The sequence below is a fragment of the Polypterus senegalus genome, chromosome 11 (assembly GCF_016835505.1).
Source record: "Polypterus senegalus isolate Bchr_013 chromosome 11, ASM1683550v1, whole genome shotgun sequence".
NCBI lineage: Eukaryota > Metazoa > Chordata > Cladistia > Polypteriformes > Polypteridae > Polypterus > Polypterus senegalus.
In genome coordinates, this window is record NC_053164.1 from 2,702,351 (window position 1) to 2,720,721 (window position 18,371).

Below are 18,371 nucleotides of genomic sequence, written 5' to 3' on the forward strand. Positions count from 1 at the left end.
TATTTAGAAAATGTCTTAATTTTCCAACATATTTTAGATATAAAGAAATCTGTTTCAGCTGCGAGCGGATTCAGTAAAACTAATGGTGATTCCAACTGAGTTAAAGAGAGACAGAATGTTGTTGAAGTCTCATCATTCTCCCCATTAAATAACATTTCTATTTTTTCTGTATTCAGAGGCAAGTCATTCTCATCCATCCACTCCTTTAACTCACTGACACAACTAATTAAGGATGGCATCAGAAAAATGTAATTTGATCTTTAAAGAAAGGTGTAATTGGGTGTCACCTGCATACAAGTGAAAATTAATTTGATGTTTTCTAATGATAATTCCCATTGAAAGCATGTAAAAGTGAAAGCAGTAAAGGTCCCAGTACTGAGCCCTGCGGAGCACCATATTAAACTTCTGATCGTAATGGTGGAGTCCTGTCAGCTTATTTCTGTACGTACTGGAATCGATTTGATAAATAAGAACTAAACCAGGCAAGAACAGTGCCTGAGAGCCCAATGTACTTTTCCCTCCTGTGTAATACGATAGAATAGTTAATGGTGTCAAACACGGCACTTAAATCTAACAACATAATTGCTGTGGAATTTCCTTCATCAAGAAAATATTAGATGGTCAATTACAATGTGGGATAGTGCAGATTTTGTATTGTGACTGGTGCCTAAACCATACTGTAATTTCTCAAATAAACTGTGATGTGTAAAGTGAGACTTTAAGTTGTTTGGTGAATACTTTTTCAAGTAATATGTACAAAAAAAGGTAAATTTGAACTTGGACTGCTGTATAATTATTAAGCATATTTGGGCTTAGCACTGGCTTTATAAGTTGTCTGTGGTGGGCTGGTGCCCTGCCTGGGGTCTGTTTCCTGCCTTATGCCCTGTGTTGGTTGGGATTGGCTCCAGCAGACCCCCTGACCCTGTGGTTAGGATATAGCAGGTTGGATAATGGATGGATGGATGGATGGATTTATAAGTTGTCTGATAGCTGAAACCTTTAGTGTATCAGGAACTGCACCATTCAGTAATGAGATACTGATGATGGTAAGAATGGGTGCTGCCAGAACATGCATTTTAGAAATGAAAGTTATAACTTCCTGTTCTGTCATCACATTAAAATGACTAAAGTGGTGTATGCAAGGTGAGACAGGGTTTGCCAGTTTAGCATTAACTTTGCAAGGAGACATGGAGATCTGGGATCTCATATTGTCAATTTTCTCATTAAAGAAGTTCATAAAGTCTGCACTGCTAATGTCTGTCGGTATTTTGCATCTCAGTTCTTAATTCCTACTTCTAGATTAGTCACTGCTCTAAACAATACATGAGAATTATGATGCTGTTATCTATTGTAACAGATAACCCAGCCACAGACAGACACAACACCAAATGTCCACAACACATGTGTTTATTTACGAAGTGTACAAACTGGTTCTACCAACTCACACACGAATACTCTGTCCTTTTCCTCTCTTCGGCTGCCTCTACTCCTCTCTCGCAAGCTCTGTCTTCCTCCTCCAGACTCCGGCTCTCCGAATGGAGTGAGGCAGCCCCTTTTATGATGCCCCAGATGTGCTCCAGGTGCTCTGAGATGGTCTTCCAGCTGCACTTCCTGGTGTAGCGAAAGTGCTACCCTTGCACCCGGAAGACTGCAGGCATACACAGTTCCTGGAGCGGCAGCACTTCCTGGTGTGGCAGAAGTGCTGTCCTCCAGGGCTTGGTAACCATCCAGGCACCCCCTGAGGGTGGCCTTGGACACCCACAGGGTTGAGCTTCCCAGCTCCGTATCCATGATCCTTGATGGAAATCAGGGGGGGGGGGCTTCCTTCTTGTGCCAAAGGAAGATATTGTCCCTCTCCTGGTCCTTCCCTGATCCAGGTGTCCCTGTGGGGCAAGGTCCCCGGTTGTCTGTCACACTATTAACCTACAATATCGTTCTGGGTTTTATAAATAGAGCATTTCTAGTTTTTTTTAACAATGTTTGTCCATACAACTCAGAAGACGTGCAGCTTTTTTGCTCTCCGTCTGTGCTACACTTTTCGACACTCTAATTTAAGAGCTCGAGTATTCTCATTAAACTAGGATGAGTTTCTATGCACTTTAATCACCTTTGTTTTAAGGGAAGCTACTGTATCCAAATCCAAAGTCACATTATAATTTGATGTTTGCAGATCCAAATGGTTGTCCTACAATCATACTTGAGTTTCTCAAAATATCTACAAAATTTGATAACAGAGTTCTAACTTGATGTCACACCATCCTTGTTTTAATCTGTGAATATATTCAAGCATAATTAATTTGTGATCAGAAATAACTTAATTTAAAGGTGTTACATGTAAGTTTTGAAGTCTAAGTAATAATTGGATCTAAAATGTAGTTATATCTATGATTCAGGCCATTGACAATCTGGTAAAACCCTACTGAGTTTAACAAAATCACATCAAAGTGTATATTAATGCACTGGCACCCTCTGCTGCTGGTTATAGGTTCCTAGGCACTGAATTGGATCAAGCGATGTTCAAGAATGTTAACATCCTAAGATATCCTGGCAATTCCAGGTACAAGACAGGATCAAGTAACTAACTGCGACAAAAAATGGCATATGTGAGGAAAACAAGCCCACACAAAGGGAGAACTAGCAAAGACCACTCTGTGACCAGACTGAGATTTGAACTCAGTAATATTGACCACCATGCCAATCTGAAGAAGAGCAGTGATAGAATTTTTTCTTCAGTTTGCTTTTCTGCTTTTCTCTGAAGTCAATTCATTTTCCATCTCTCAATCCAAGTGGACATGGCTACACCAACAAACTGTTAGGAGACTCTAAAGAAGGTCGAGGTGAGCAAAAAAAAAACATACCATGGGTGGGTGAGACCTTTGGACTAATCCTTAGGAGCAAATGTGTTATTAGAAGTCAAAACTAGCTGAGCTTAGCAACATTTATAAATAGCAGGCCTACTTGATGGAGTTTGAGACAATGAGAATGCTCCGCAGTAACAGGACATGAGAGTTTTTGCTGTAGTACACCGTCAGCAGATCTGATATTGATGCTTTGGGCAGCCCGCCAAGTTGTACTCCACGACTTCCAGAAGCCCATCTCCTTTTCATTTGTCCTTGCCAGGAGTCACTTGTGAAACTTATTTGGTTTCATCCCCTCAGATCAATGTACAATGTTCATTTCACTTTGGTTCCTGCAATGCAGCCCACAATCTCTGTCCATTAGTTTGGCTAATGTGAAGTCATTTCTATTTTTTCTGACTAGCCTCTTAAAAAGCCAGAAGTGCTGAAATGGACTCAAACTACCCATCTCAGATGCAAAAGTTTTCTCCTCCTTGCATCTCAGCCCCTGTCAGTAGTGTATCGGCCCAAAGCGTTGACAGGTTCAGAGTTTGAACCAACCATAGTAATCACCTTGACTTTTAGGTGGCCCATTTATGTAGGCTTCCTGTCTGTTGCAGAGTCACCTTCAGAAGCACGTGGCCCACTCAGAATGTACTCTGAAATCCATTTGTCACATCTTGGTGGCACCTTCCCTCTCTTATTCTTAAAAAAAACTCCCATCATTTTCTGTGGCTTCGATTCATTCAAAACCTGTGCTATCGCATGAACATTTTGAGGCCTTTTATAACTGACCTGAATGTGTCTGTTGTGGTAATGCTAATGTCTTTATACCATCAACCATCTTTAACTGCCAGTAAACTCATTGGAGACCCTGACCAGATATAATTATTAATATGAGGGAAGGCCAATAATCATGTGCACTTTTGTGATAATTTTGTTTGAGCTGGCTGTATAGGTTTTCTTGCACACACGTGGAAATATGTGTGTGTCTGCGGTCACACTGGCAAACTTTCAGCCTCAACTAGTCAATTTATCTTTCTGCCACATCTAACTGCTTTCATTGATGGAGTAAGAACACACGTTAATGAAAAGGTATGGGAAACTGGGCATTTTCATAAGCAAAAGGCCATATTTAAATATTATTGAGCAAAAAATAGCTCGGGAAGCTAATGAGGGCGCACCTCAATTACTGAGGACCACCATTAACTGCTTTTCTCTGCATTCAACAGCTTTTCTTAAAGACTCTGTAGCCACAGCAAACCAGAACAACTAACGTGTTGAGAACCATCCGACAACAGAAGCTTTGGTTTCTAAGCAATTTCTGAAGGAGAAGCCAGGGATAGCCTTTCCTCCAAATCCGGGGCCTAGTTCTGCATTTTTGTGGCTCTCGGTCTCTTCGGTCAAAAATACCCAACAGTCTGTACTTTGCAAGATACAAGAACAAGGCCCACAGAGCTTTCAGCGCCAAAATAAAAAAATCTCCTCATTCTGTTGAGTTTATTTCTGTGTTTGATATCAAGTGCTTGCTACCCTCTTGGCACCTTTTATCTTTTATTTCTTTAGAAGATAATGGGGGCAATGTGTGTAAAAAAGAATGTGATACTTCGAGACACCAGTTAAATAAATGTTACTTGGGCCTGTACTATATTTAATTCTTGATATACTGTATGCAGACAGAAATGAAGGAGTGACATCTTCAGTAAGTTGTGCAAAGGTGAAAATAGATATGCACAAAATCACAGATAGACAGATATATAAATATATAGATCTGAAAGGCATTATATAATAGATAGATCGATAGATAGAATTTAATTATAGTATAGTAGGTAGGATTAGATAGATAGATAGATAGATAGATAGATAGATAGATAGATAGATAGATAGATAGATAGATAGATAGATAGATAGATAAATAGATAGATAGCACCTTTTACCATGTTCAAAGCTTTTTCTATAATTGTATGACAGCAACAAAACCATAGAAAAAGATTAGATAAACAACAAGTGATACAAACTAATATCAAACATTAAACATCATATAGTACATTAATGACTAGTTATGTATTAGTAACTAGTAACAAGTTCTGAACTACAATTAGAAATAACAAGCAGAGATAAGAATACAAAAAAACAAACTGCTAAACTGAAACCATCAACAAATATAATTTATGTAAGCTAATATGTAGTTATATCAGTGTAGATGTTGGCACACATGTGCGCTGAACAGTTGCCTTCCAGGCTCATCTAAGGTATGTGCTACCACCCTGGCTAGAGAGTCAAGGAAGCCCCGCCCCTTCCACTCTGCTCAGTATATAAGGAAGATGCTCGCGGAAGTTGGCATCTCACTCCTGACCTGAATGTCATAAAGAACGAGAGAGGGAAAGAGTGCATCCATTAAAAAGAACACTCATGGGAATTCTCCCAGCCAGAATGCACCATTGAGTGCGTGTTTAACATTTTTCTTTGTTTGTTAGAATTAAACAGAGTTTTGCCCGGGCGGCACCTTTGTCTTCCCTCATTATTTGCCTTGCTATAATATTAAACTACCTGTAAGAATGACTTTTTGCAAAAGATAACTTAATTAAATCAGATGTGACTCAGCGGTGGACAGTCTGTGAGACTGCTATATTGCTTGTTGGCATTTAAGCTAAAGTTTACTTTTATCACTTTTTCTCTCAAAAATTGAAAGAGGGCAATTGAAGAGAGTAAATGACATGCTTTGTTAAACGGAGCTCCATCTCCTTTTGGTTCATTTGGTTCCAGAATAAGCCCCCATCCTCTGGGGCTGATCTGTTTTTATTGTATCCAGACCAGAAGGGATGGGAAAATCTCAGAGCTGAAGGTGAGTGCTAGACAGAACTGCGAGAGAGAAAGAAGACAGTGTTACTGACAGCGCCCCCTCTTGTTGTAGGGTAGTATTGCTTACCTCAGCAGCGTCATTACAATGCATGACTAAACTATAAAGTAACATCACTTTAAAAAGACCTCTTGTATTTTGGAGGGAAATAAAGAAGAATTAATAGTAAAAGACCAGACCCTAAAAAGGGCAACATCCACTAAATGGCTATTATTTTGATGCTCTGTTCAGATCTAATAAATGCAACCAGACTGACACCCTGACCTGAGCTTTAAGTCACTGAGTTTCCCCATTTAGAGAAGCAAAACCCATTTGTTTTTGTCATATTTCAGATAAGCCTAATATCCAAAGATTGTGGACTGTAATAAATTTGTGCGATCATAGTGCTTTACTTGATGGACCTTTTGTTCGGTAAGGCCAGGCTTGCTGCACACAATTAACCAACCAGAGCTTATTTCAAAAGAGTGTACACCGGACAAATCTGTATGATTTGTGATCTGAACTGTGTGCTGGATGATGTACTTCAGAACAAAGAGTGCTGCCAAAGTTCTTCCGAGTATTTCAGGCTGACATTTGCTCTTACTGGAGTGTTTAACATAGAAGAGTTCATCATCAGAGCACCTCACCATAGTGTAAATGCAACCCTTAGCTGAGAAGCAGCAAGCAGAAGAAAATACAGAGCATGAAGTCAGTAAGGAAGAGCAGCTCTTCAAACAAAGATGGCAGGCATGTGTATGTAACAAGGAATGTAGGATGAGGTGGCAGTAGTGCTGCGAGTCTCCAGAGAAAATACTATATGTGGGTAAGTAATGGGCTGTATGATGCATGGAAAATGAATTCTCGGAGAACGTCAGGTTTCATTATGAACCTGGGTGTAATACACAAGTGATGGTCTTAGTACTGTAACTCTCCATGGGAAAGCGAATGTCAGCGGGATAACAATCCACTCAAATGTCCAGAAATATAGCATGAGATGCACAGAATGCAGTCAGAAGAGTCGGCACGGCTGCCACATAACTGAAAGAATCCACAGCAGGTGTTACTGCAGCAGCTCTGGAGATTTTAGTTCAATCAGAAATCCAACAAGAATTCAAATACGAGATAAAAAAAGTATCAAGTTGCAGTCTAAAATAAGAAATCAAACTTAAAAATAGATAACATACATATGACATAGATACAAAGGCATTCATGCAGAGGGAGAAGTACAATGTTCTGGAATGGCCGTCACAGTCCCCTGACTTGATTATCATTGAAAATCTATGGGATGATTTGAAGCAGGGTGTCTGTGATCGGCAGCCATCAAATTGAACTGGACTGGAGAGATTTTGTATGGAAGAATGGTCAGAAATACCACAATCCAGAATCTAGACACTCATCAAAGGCTATAGGAGGCGTCTAGAGGCTGTTAGATTTGCAAAAGGAGGCTCAACTAAGTATTGATGTCATATCTCTGTTGAGTGCCCACATTTATGGACCTGTCTAATTTTGTTATGATGCATATTGCATATTTTCTATTAATCCAATAAACTTAATGTCACTGTCTGAAATCCTACTGTTTCCATAAGGCATGTCATATATTAAAAGGAAGTTGCTGCTTTGAAATTTCAGCCAATGAGAAACAAAAATTCAAAGAATTAAGAGGGGTTCCCAAACTTTTTAATTTGACGATAGATAGATAGATAGATAGATAGATAGATAGATAGATAGATAGATAGATAGATAGATAGATAGATAGATAGATAGATAGATAGATAGGTGTGGTATAATAGATGAGGGCAGTATGATAATTATCTGTTTACTCCAACAACTCACACAAGTTAAATAGGAGATAGCTCTAAAAGAAGAGTTAAAATCTTAGTAATCAACATAGACCTCACTTTTTTATTTAATACATGGGTTGCCCATTTGGTCTGGTATGTACCCAATCTCTTTCCCTCATGATGGCCTTTTTCTCTTTTGCTAAAGCTGCCTGTGTTTCTCTGGGCATCACTCATTCAACTCAGAGTGTTTCGGTCGCTATCACATTGGCCTGGTCTAGCCTAGCTATATTTGAGCTTTGGTTTCTCAATGTGGACTTACGTACTGTTACTTTCAATTATCTGTTGCCCACCACATGAAGATATCAGTCATTACCAATACAGTTATGCACTTTGATCACGTGTCCTAAGCGTGGGTGCAAGAAAGTCTCTAAATCACTGTTGTCAGAGTATAATGTCAAACAGCAGAATAAGTTAAAAAGATCAATGTTCTTGTTTTTAGTTTCCTTATTTGGTATTTTATTATAATTTTTTACTCTTCTTCTACATGTTTTGCTATTTTTAATTTTTTCTTCCTAACCCTAGCACACAAATACATAGACATTTGTTCTTTTATCAGTGTTGATAAGCTGATTTCTGTCCTTCTGGCAGTGCATGATCTATTGGAATGTATGTTGAATTGCATGTAGCAATAAAATGCTTTGCATTTTTTATTCCAACATATGGTGCATCACAAACATTAGCACTGTTTTTACGATTCTGATGCAAAATGGCATATAACAGAGACATTGCAACTGACTAGACACACATAGACACTTGTCCTTTTATTAAGGTGGATTAGATGAGCTGGGCTGTCTGTATATCCAAGAACAGCAGATACACATTAAAGGCACTATATAATAGATAGATAGATATGAAAGGCACTATATAATAGATAGATAGATAGATAGATAGATAGATAGATAGATAGATAGATATGAAAAGCACTATATAATAGATATGAAATGCACTATATAATAGAAAAATAGATAGATATGAAACACATTCTATAATAGATAGATAGATATGTAAGGCACATAGATAAATAAGTGTATATATATATATATATTCACTGATCATGGAGAGTGGCAATGTATGGCATGTTGATTAGATAGATAGATAGATAGATAGATAGATAGATAGATAGATAGATAGATAGATAGATAGATAGATATCCAGGCAGGAACCCACCATGGAGAAGATGCCAGTCCATCACAGGGCCAACTCTCACAATCACCTAACAGTTAACAATCATCATTTAAGAAGACAGGCACATCTTTGACAAAAGTCCCCAAATTCAAAACAAAAGAAAACAAAAAATGACAGCCCTGGTTCCTCATCCACAGTGGTTTCCTTTTTGGGTTCTGGTTCCCCTTGACCCTGAATTGGACTAAGTGGGTATACTAGTGCTGTATTATGTTGTGTTACAGTTGTAAAAAAGGACAAAAGAGATCATTGTATAATTGTGGACAGAAACAACAAAGTGAAATTTACAGTAATCGTGAGAACGCCTTTTCAGACACAAGTCCAAGATGGCGGATCTTCAACCAGGATCAGTGTTTCCCAAACTCGGTCCTGGTGGACCCCTGTGGTTGCAGGTTTTTGTTCCAACCAGATTCTGTTTTTAATTGGACTCCTGGGCTAATTAAGTGCACTGATATTTTCCAAGCTCTGTGTTTAGGGAATAATATAGAAATTAGAAAACTAAGTTTGCTAATATATATATATATATATATATATATATATATATATATATATATATATATATATATATATATATATATATATATATTAAAATGTACAAAGCAGTTAATAATAATAATAATAATAAATTTTATTTATATTGCACTTTATGTTTTAGCAATCTCAAAGTGCTACAGAGTAAAAATAAAGTAATAAACAAGAGAATCTATAAAATACTACAGTTAATACTGTACTGTACAATACTGTACAGTATTTTCATCTTGATTTTCATTCTACTTTTCTAGGTCTTCTAATGGTTTAATTAATCCAATTTTTACTAATTAGTGGGTCTGATGCTAAAGTAGTTGCAGCCTTTCGATTATTCCGTGTTGTTTGCCAGCATGCCTGCTCTTTTCATTTTTAATTGTCATTATGAAGATACAATGAAGGGGGAAAACTGCACAGAGAAAAGGCAAAATATAATGAAATCAACAAAAGAGAGTTAAGCATTATAGCAATAGCAGAAATATTTCTAAAATGTAAAAATCATGCTGCTAAGCTTTTCTGAATGTCAAATAAAAGAAAAAAAAAATACCAGCTAATTAAATGAGATCAGTGCTATCAGGTGTTGTCACTGATTAGGAATCTGGTTGGAACAAAAACCTGCAGCCACAGGCGCCCACCGGGACCGAGTTTGGGAAACATTGACCTGGATGGACATTGTAAGTGATGTCAATGGTGGTATAGCCATCAACCTTCCGGTCTTTAGAGGGAGAAAGAGAAAAAGCATTAGCACACAGTGCCAACCCCTGGAGCAGCAGGGAATTCCCATCACTAGAGCCCTTAAGGTGTCCCCTATGCTCTTGTGTGTGACACAGTCGATATCGCCAAGCATGTAATGCCAGATTAAAAGGTGTTACTTGGGTGGTACTCAATACCATTTTTTTTCATTCTTTTCTTTCAGCCAGAAGGAGAGTTGACATTGGCCAAGTCTGGAATACACGACAGAGACCTGCTAATAAAGGTTTGTTTATTTTCTAGATGTTTCCTATTATTTTCTGTACTAAACAATTGCCATCCACTTTGCAGGCAGCACCATTTCACTATTTCCATTACTAAATTGAAGTACCCTAAAGAAACAAAATTTTTTCTGGCATGTATCTGCTATTGGCATCTTAATTTAACATATTAGCAGCATGGTTTTGAAGGTGTAGCGGTACCACCTCACAGTTCTGTGACAGTGTACTGGAGGGGTTTCTGCTTTTCATCACTGGTGTCTAAAGCCAACTGTGTCTTCATACTGCAAGAATTGCTCTTTAGGAAACAAATAGGTAAAATTCACCATACAACGCATTAAAATTCATATCAGATCTGCTCATCCTACTTCAGCCAGCCATCTGCATGCTTCTACTTGGAGCTGTGAAAGTGACAGCTTTGAAGTTCTCCGAGAAATGAAATTGCAGAGTTTCACGTTGCATTACTGCTGGGAGATTAAGCTTTTGTTCCTGCTGACAAGGAGCTTGTTAGCCATGAATCCTGATGAGGTGCCTTTATTTTAATACATTTTCTTTGTTCCCATCTCCGATCAATACAAACCTTTGGCACCAACTGCTGACCATGGATAGAGATGTGCTCGCTCATTATCAATATGGGGTTGTCTAAGAACATGTGCAAGCAAGCTGTGGAGCGATGCAGCTCAAAAATCCTTAAGTTACATAAAAAATATGATTTGGGTTAGAACTTCTCTTAGCCCATTCATTGGCAGGCAAGCTTTGACATGAATGAAAATTTAGGTCATGAGTACAATGGACAGAATATTCTCTCCATGTGTAGCATAACAGCTGGGGCCAGCAGAAGGTGTGCTTTTCTCCATTCATCCATTCATTGAATGTATTCTTATATAGCGCCCTTTACTGTATGGCATAGTGGTTAAGGCTTTGAACTTCAGACCCTGAGGTTGTAGGTTCAAATCCTGCTACTGACACTCTGGGACCCTGAAGAAGTCACTTGACCTGCAGAAAAGTACTCAACTGTAACAACATAAATACTGTAAGTCGCTTTAGATAAAGGCGTCAGACACATAAGTAAATATAAATGAGCAGAAGACAAGAGTGCTTGTGGAAATGTTCAAGTTAAATGCAATAACGTAAATGCTTAAGTTGCGTTTCTCCACTTTCATTGATGTTGAGTGACAATATCAGGTCTGTTTTAAATGACATCTGTCTACTTGACAATACTGGTGGGCATGGGCGGAGTTTGACATTTAAATTAGGGGTGGACCAAATGACCCATAAAACTTTTTTTAAAGTCACAGTCATAACCATACTGCTGCTTATTTAATAATCCTAAATAAAATATTATTTTATTAAATATCAATTAAATCTTACATCGATTTGTGTAAAACACAGATTTTTTTAACTGTTTTACATTTTTCAGCAATCCATTGGTTATATTTATTTTTGAATTTCAAAGTGCTCTCCCACAGCATTGTATTGTTTAATTATGGGTGCAGCTTTTTCCTGACGGTTGCTGTTCAGTTACCCGGCAAGACGATCATGATTCCGCAATATGTGATGTCATCAACGTGACGGTATCAGGGTTAATGTGTAACTTTTCCCACAATTATTTCAGATTCATTCATTTAATAATATTCCACCACTTATCCAAATATTTGGGATCCAAAAACCGGTCGTGTCAGCAACAGTCTTTGAGGCCCATACGTCCCTTTCCCCAGCCACATTTGCCAACTCATACTGTGGCATCCCAAGATGTTCCCAGGCCATCTGGGAGATATTAATCCTCCTAGTATGACTCGGGTCTTCCCTGGTGTCTACCCTAACCTGGTCATGCCTGTAAAACCACGGAACCACCTCAAATGGCTCCTCTACATGCGGAGGTTCAGCGGCTGTACTCTGAGTCTCTCCCGGATGCCCGTGTTTCTCACCTAATCTCTATGGGAGAGACTGCTACCTTTCGGAGAAAGTTAATTTTGGCCGCTTCTACCTAAAATCTCATTCTTTCCGTCATTACCCAAAGCTCATGGCCAAGCGTAATGGTAGGAATTGAGATCGGTTGGTAAATCGATGCCCTTAGCTCCTTCTTGACCACTATGGATTGGTATAACAACCGCATACCAGCACTGTGTCTGGCTGCCTCACCATCCCTTTTTTCCCCAACTCGTGAACAAGACCCCAAGGTACTTAAAACTCAACTACTTAAGACAGTAACTCACTTCCATCATGAAGAGGACATTCCACCTTTTTCCTACTGAGGACCATGGCCTCATGATGCTCATCCCTGCCGTTTCACACTCGGTCACAGATTCCACTTAAAAAAAAAATAGTGATAATTATTAATATATTTTGATTACAGATTCTTCATCTGTTCTTTAACATCTGGCTATAAAAATGGAGCACTGCATCGTGATTTTGATGTTTGATTCACGTCTTGAACTTTATTCATTTTACATTTTTACTGGTTTCAGACTTTAGTTTGTTATTTTGACTTTGCAACTGTTGGGGTTTAAATTCTATTTTTGATGTCTTTGTTATTTAAATGTGATTTCTTTGAGTATGTTAATATTTCTTTTTTTATGTTTTGCATTATTCTTAAATTTTTATGTGTCCACATTTACTCCTTTGTTATGTGCTTTGTATTTTGTGTTTGTAACCCATAGTCCTTTGCGGTTCATTCAAATGTGTTTAGGAGTGGTGAGTTGTTGAATTTGGGATTATTTCTTGTACTTTGTATGTTACTGGATTTTAGACCCCCTTGCTCAGTATTTCAGTTGTTATATTGGATTTGTGATTTGGGCTTGTTCGCTATGGGTTGCCATTGGTTTTCAGGCAATTCCATTTTTTGCCTTTTTTGCTCCACAGAGCTTCTTGTTGTTAAAGAGAATTTTTGTGAAAAATAAATATTTTTATTTATTAAGATTCTGTGTTTGCCCTTCACACTAGACAGCTTTGATGGGTTTTCCCTCTAGTGGGCATTTTGGAGTTTTTTTGAGACTTTCAAGTTCACAACAGCAATTACCCCCGATTCATTTTTTCATTTGAAACTGCTACTACACAGTGCAGGGAAAACAAATCCATGTTGGGGTGCAACTGTAAGAAATCTCAATAAACAAATGATTACTCTGATTTCTCTGGCCTAGACAAATGTGTCCAATATCAAGATGCAATTCTCAGGAATATGAAGCATAGAATATCACCTCCTGTATTTGAACACTGGTTGTCCCCTCAGATACACCTCATCTGATAAGCACCAATGAGGTGTGCATAAATGACTCTGGAAAACCAAGGAGAGTTCAGGAAGACAGCCTGTAATTACAGCTAGTAGGGAGAGACAATCCTCAATACCTGATCGATCTCCCTGTAACGTTTAGAAAAATCGACAGCTTTTATCCTCTCAGTGTTGCATAAGTCTGTCACTTACATTTTATCAGTCCTGTACAGATGTGTGCTATTTTCTTGAGCAGGTCTTTCCTTGACATTTGCAGCCTGAAACAAGAGGTTCACCACTTAAAATGTGAAATGGTTCTGAGTTCATTCAGGTTAAGGGCAGTCGCTGGACCACCACCACGATAATAGCTGACCTCCTGGGTGACTAATGGGAAGAGACTCCACGTAAAAAAAGAAATCTAGTTTGTTAGCGGCAAAACAGAATTTCTTTGTTGAAAAGAATGAAAGCTTTGATGACTGGAAGAGAAAAGTTTGGAAGGGCACACAAAAAGTTAGTCGTTAGTTTAGTAGTTATTAGTTATTACTAAAAGTTAGTTATTATACCAGGCAGAAGTTGATAATGTAAAGACAATCTAACATGCATATGAGATAGATAGATAGATAGATAGATAGATAGATAGATAGATAGATAGATAGATAGATAGATAGATACTTTATTAATCCCCAAGGGGAAATTCACATACTCCAGGAGCAGCTGAATACTGCTAAAAACAATATTAATTAAAGAGCAATAAAATTGCAGTGTGAGGCAGGTATAACAGTCAATAACCTTGTGTAGTGTTAACGTCTACCCCCCCGGGTGGAATTGAAGAGTCGCATAGTGTGGGGTCTCCTCAGTCTGTCAGTGGAGCAGGATGGTGACAGCAGTCTGTCGCTGAAGCTGCTCCACTGACTGGTGATGATTCTGTTCAGTGAATTCTCAATGATTGACAGTTGCCTGCTCAGCGCCCGTCGCTCTGCCACGGATGTCAAACTGTCCAGCTCCGTACCTACAATAGAGCTTGCCTTCCTCACCAGTTTGTCCAGGCGTGAGGCGTCCGTCTTTTTTATGCTGCCTCCCCAGCACACCACCGCGTAGAAGAGGGCGCTCGCCACATTTGTCTGATAGAACATCTGCAGCATCTTATTGCAGATGTTGAAGGACACCAGCCTTCTAAGGAAGTACTGTATAGTCGGCTCTGTCCTCTCTTGCACAGAGCATCAGTATTGGCAGTCCAGTCCAGTTTATCATCCAGCTGCCCTCCCTGGTATTTATAGGTCTGCACCCTCTGCACACAGTCACCTCTGATGATCACATGGTCCAGGAAGGGCCTGGGCCACCTAAAATCCACCACCAGCTCTTTGATTTTGCTAGTGTTCAGGTGTAGGTGGTTTCTTTTGGACCATTTAACACAGTCCTTGATTAGGTTCTTATACTCCTCCTCCTGCCCACTCCTGATGCAGCCTACGTTAGCAGTGTCATCAGCAAACTTTTGCATGTGGCAGGACTCCGAGTTGTATTGGATATCCGATGTATTTAGGCTGAACAGGACCAGGGAAAGCACAGTCCCCGAATATATACATAAATACTGTAATGGACGGCCGGCAGTTCAAACCAGCCGAAACCCCCAGAATGCTAGATTGTGATTTCGCTGCAGCTTGGCGATGCCCCGGATTCCCTCAGGGCACTATGGGTGATGGAGTTCAGCTTCACAGCCCGGAAGTACTCCCAAGTCATGGGGATGGAATGATAGAAGTATTTCTGGGCTGAACAAAATACAAGTCTCCATCTGACCCGGAACTGCTGGTGAATCACATGAATGAAAGGAAAGAAGCACATCCGGGTCAAGGACTATATAAAGGACTAGTGGAGACCCAGCAGAAGAGCCAGAGTTGGGAGGTGACGGCGCTACTGTGAGGAGAGAATTGTATTATTGATTTATTGGTTATTGTGGTGGTTGTGGTGCTTTAGGGTACAACATAGAAAAAAGAAGAAACTAAAATCTATTCTTACTGATTTTATCCCGTGTTTTGCATACTGTCTGTTGAGGTAAAGGTGAGCAACAGCATCACCAAGCGTCCACTTTGTGACAATACATAAATATATAAATAAATAAATAATTAAAACCATTAAAGTCAACATAGGAGGGAGCAAAATATCCTAAACACTGACTAGGATTCAAAACCCTTACTAATTAAAGTATGAGGCACGATATGTTTCTTAATGTTTATCTAAAAACTTGTACAGTGGAACCTCGGTTGACGAACATCTTGGAACACGTACCAATCAGTTTACGACCAAAAAGTTCATCAAACTTTTGCATCTGTTCACGACCACAGACTTGGTATACGAACAAACCAGTTTCCCTTTCGGTTTGTGCGCGCCGATGATTTCCACACGTGTTCAGTCTCTCCCTGTTCATTCCATGTGCAGCGAGAGAGAGAGAGACAGACAGACAGACAGACACACACATACACACACGAGAGAGAGAGAGAGAGAGAGACACACACACACAGGCGTGCGGAGAGAGAGAGAGAGAGAGAGACACACACACACACACAGGCACGCGAGAGAGAGAGACGGATGGACGCATAAGGCCGAGAAGGCAGTTAAAGAATGCAACAGGCTTGTTTTTAAAGAGACAGATCCAAGCATTGTTTTAACCTCGTATTTAATGAAGACGTTTTTCTATTGGATGTTAAACTCCACTTCATTTCTGTTTAAAGCGATCGGTTTGTTGCATGTATTTTTGCAATGTTACTTTTCTTGGTGGTTTATTACATTACGGATTTTTCAAATGTAATTTTTTTTCCCTGTGCTTAAAACTCATTAAAAAAAAAGTGCTTTTAGCGAGCGGTTCGTAGCGCTTTAGCGCAAACTCTTACAGTGTTAGTTTTCTCTGTTGTTTTTTCTCAGTGTTATTCAATGTTTTTACATTTAGTTTACTATTACACTGTGCATTCTCTGGTCTAATGAACTATATTTGTGCTTAAAAATCTTTAAAAATATATATTTACATACAGTTTGTATGGTCTGGAATGGATTCATTGTATTTACATACAATCCTATGGGGGAAATTGCTTCGGTTCACGACCAAATCGGCTTACGACTAGAGTTTAGGAACAAATTATGGTCATGTACTGAGGTTCCACTGTACAGCCAAAGCTACATGAGGGAATTTTTGCAGACAAAAAAGTATGCATCATCAGAGATCTCAACAGGTATGCTCTGGGAAACCCTGAAGGCATTTTTTAAGAGTACAGATTATTTCATATCTTTCTCACAAAAATAAACTGGAAACCATGAAGGATTCTGAGTTAATCAGCCAAATTACCAGAATTGATGTGGAATCCGCCAGGTCTCCAAATGAGGCACTCCATAGGAAAAGACAGGATTTGTAATCACAATCTAACCTCTTGACTACTAAACATTCTTACCCTGGATATATTTTGGACAATTTTAAAGAAGATAAATGTGTTTGATAAAAGATTTTAAGTTGGGTGATTGAATGCTTTACACAAATGGAGCTAGAGTGTGTTCTATGCATGGCTGCCTATTATTCATTTTCAGAGATGTTAAGTGAAAGAGCCTTTCCCTAACATACTGTAGGATCTTTGAAAGGAAGAGACTTTAAGGTGTATTTACTTAGAGTTGAGATGCTGTTTGAGTCTTCAAGAATGATCAGTATTGTCTCTTGAATAGGAATGGGTGGGAGGTGAGGAACATTAGCGACTTTCTGATTTGAAAATAGTGGAAAATTTGTGTTGTTGGGAAGTTAAATTTGAAGTGTATTTGTTCATAAGATGCAACAATATTATCTATATACAAATCTCTAAGTGTTTTAACGCCAGATGTTTTACAAATATTAAATATTCTGTATGAGAGGGTAGAAAAAGGTGATTATCATGTGAAGGTGTAACACATAACAGCTTCTCGGCCTTAAAGTGCTTCCTGCATTGGTTCCACATGTGATGAACATTTGGATTATCAGTTGTAACAAGAATGACCATAAGACATTGCGAAGGTTTGTGGCAGCCACCCGTATAATTTTTCCCAGCTGCAAAACTGATGCAATAGCACAGACATGTTCACACGACTGAGTCCAAAATAGAACTGATAAAGTAAAGACATGATAATGGCTTTAAATGCCAGTAAGGGAAGTGATGTCATCAGGAATAGAACCAGAAGTGACGTCGTTGGCTGCCCCAGAGCCAGGCGGGATTTCCCTAGAATGGTCTGTAAGAGATCGAGAAAGAGAATTAGTGCTCTTCGCCACCCCCTGCTACAGCGTGGATTTACATGTATTCAAGCCCTTTAGTTGTCTCCTAAACACGCGTGTGTGACACAGTATATTGACGATAATTTGTATTGACTGGGGCACAAAGCAGGGCATCTAAAGAAGTACAGCAAGATTTTATTTCTATTATAGACCAGGCTTGTGTATATTCAAATTTTGAAAAGCTTTTCACTTTCTTATTATGGATTATCGAGTGCAGATTGATTGGACAAAAATGGAATCTGTATCCATTTAAAATTAAATTCACAACATTGTAAAATATGTAAACACTGAAGGGGTCTGAATACATTCTGAATCCTTGAACTCCAAAACCCCCAAAGTGAAGGTTCAAATATTTTTACTGTAGAAAATTCAATCAAATCAAATCATGGCATCCTACTGCTGTTTTCCTGACTACTCTCCATTTTGGCCCTAGAACTGGACACCTCCTGGTCACATTCTTTATTTTGTCCTACTGGGGAGATCGTCTTACAAGACCATTGCACGAGTTTGGCTTCAGCACCTTGCAGTCCTTAAATTGGATTAAGTGGATTTAAAGTGCAGATGGATTTTTGTGCTAAGAAGAGAGTTCAGTGTCCATATCATTCTTACTAACAGACAGAGGTCTTTAGCACATTTATTAAAAAGATAATATGAAGGAGTATAAAAAAAAAAATGAAGTTTATATAAAAATG

At 38.8% G+C, this 18,371-nt stretch overlaps 1 protein-coding gene across 3 annotated transcripts in view; it reads left to right on the top strand.

The window, feature by feature from the left end:
- Window positions 1-18,371, top strand: part of lrfn1 (leucine rich repeat and fibronectin type III domain containing 1) — a 582,403-nt gene that overhangs the window by 250,255 nt on the left and 313,777 nt on the right. For all 3 annotated transcript variants that reach the window (XM_039768028.1, XM_039768029.1, XM_039768030.1), the window contains one exon: window positions 10,141-10,200. The gene's annotated coding sequence lies outside the window, so the exon portion shown is untranslated. The remainder of the gene's footprint in view (window positions 1-10,140; window positions 10,201-18,371) is intronic.